Source organism: Quercus suber, unplaced genomic scaffold, assembly GCF_002906115.3.
Source record: "Quercus suber isolate HL8 unplaced genomic scaffold, Cork oak 2.0 scaffold_1029, whole genome shotgun sequence".
Taxonomy (NCBI): domain Eukaryota; kingdom Viridiplantae; phylum Streptophyta; class Magnoliopsida; order Fagales; family Fagaceae; genus Quercus; species Quercus suber.
Genome location: NW_027070440.1, coordinates 13,945 through 15,961, shown reverse-complemented (window position 1 = coordinate 15,961; position 2,017 = coordinate 13,945). Strand labels below are relative to the sequence as shown.

Sequence of the window (2,017 nt, the reverse complement as noted above, 5' to 3'; positions counted from 1 at the left end):
TCACAAGAAAGATGAACTAGGGGGCAAATTCTATCTCCGGTCACAATTTGCTTTAATAAAAATTTGCTCAACACTTGTGCAACTTGTGTCACCTTTGACGGCTCTTAAAATAATCCTTATATATGTCTAGGCTTAATAGATACGAGTTATCGAGGTAGCTGTCGAGTTTTAATGAACAACACTTTTTGACTTGATTCTTGGACAGACTTGCATGGCTTTAACACTTAAACATGAAATAAGGTTTTTTGAAGTATCAAACACATCCTAGATCTACCCAATTACAAGTAAAATGCGTTTTGTCAAAATATTAGCTAATTACACAAAATAATAACATATGTTCCTAACATATGAACCACATATGTCCTAACATATATAATGCCATTTTAGTAATGATTATTGTTGGTCACTTAGGTTATGTTGCAATTGCAAGTCGAAGAGGTCCCACTTGGTTAGAACATTTCAGTAACGATTATTGTTTTATTGATTGATTTTGGCCAAAGTAAAAAAAGTAGCATTAAATCTACACAATGCCATTGAAGGGTCCAATTTCATTGGGTTTTAAAACTTTCCGACAAATAGTGGTTAAAGAAAATTGATTTACCTAATTAAATAAAATAAATGTGACAAAGGGTTAAACAATTACCAAGTTTTTGCAAAAAACATAGACAGCTTCTCTCACTGCTTTCTATAGATAGACATTTCCATATTGTTAGATAACCTCCTCAAATATGATGAAAGGTGTTTCTTTCCATGTGACTGTGGCCATTTTGGCCTTGGCATCCTCCATTGCTTCTGCCTATAACCCTAGCCCTTTGCAAGACTTCTGTGTCGCAATTAATGACATCAAGTCTGGTGGTATGTATAAATCACACTCTCATTATTATTAGCACAAGTAGTAAGTTCTTTCAAATTTATTATAACTTTTTACATTAATGAAATTATGCCCGAAGCCCCCCCCCCCTACATGACATTGTTGCTGTCCATTGTTATGGAAACTGTCTTATTTGCGACAATAAAAAACTTTTCTTTCTTTGTGTAGTATTTGTGAATGGAAAATTTTGCAAGGACCCTACAATGGTCTCAGCGAATAATTTTTCTTCTCTAGACTTAATATTCCCGGAAACACTGAAAACAAAGTCGGATCAAATGTCACTCTTGTGAACGTCGATAAATTAGCAAGTCTCAACACTCTAGGTATATCTTTGGCTCGGCTTGACTTTGCACCATATGGCCTGAATCCTCCTCACACTCATGACACTGAGCTTTTGATAGTCATTGAGGGTACACTCTTAGTTGGATTTATCACATCAAACCCAAACAACCTCTTCACCAAAGTTCTAAACAAGGGAGATGTCTTTGTATTCCCAATTGGTCTCATTCACTTCCAATTCAACATAGAGGAGACTGTTGCTCTTGCCTTTACTGGTCTCAATATCCAAAATCCTAGGGTGACCACCAAAGCAAATGTGGTCTTTGGATTTGTTCCTCCCATCAATCCTAATGTTCTCATCAAGGCCTTCCAACTAGACAAGAATGTAGTTGAATATCATCAAAAAGCATTCGCACCAAACTAGAATTCTGGAAAATCTATGAAATAGTGATGGTGAACCACTATAAAGTTTGAATAAAATTCGTTTGGTTTTCCTTATTGTAATGTCATTTGAATAATTATTATCAAATAAAGTGGTTTCTTATGATGGCTTTTATGTATCATTGTGTTGCAAGGTAGTGCAATTTGTGCATGACTAGATCTAGATTACACCTTGGATCCAAGACGCTTGAAACCACAAGTATTTGTACTATTAAATATAAACTGAACAATATTTTATTAAGAGTAGAAAAAAATTTTATTTTCATTTTAAAAATTGGCAAGCCAAGTTGAGAGCTCTGTAATACCGATTCTATGTCCAAAAACCATTCCTAAAGGTAATGTTGAAGGTATTTTTTTTTTTAGTTACAATGCAAAAGATGAGTTTAAATTTGAGATGTTTTTGTTGAAAATACTATGATGTGCTAG

General features: G+C 34.3%; 1 pseudogene; it reads left to right on the top strand.

Moving 5' to 3' along the window:
- Window positions 1–717: 717 nt before the first annotated feature.
- Window positions 718–1,574, top strand: LOC112029731 (germin-like protein subfamily 1 member 7; annotated as a pseudogene).
- Window positions 1,575–2,017: the final 443 nt, after the last annotated feature.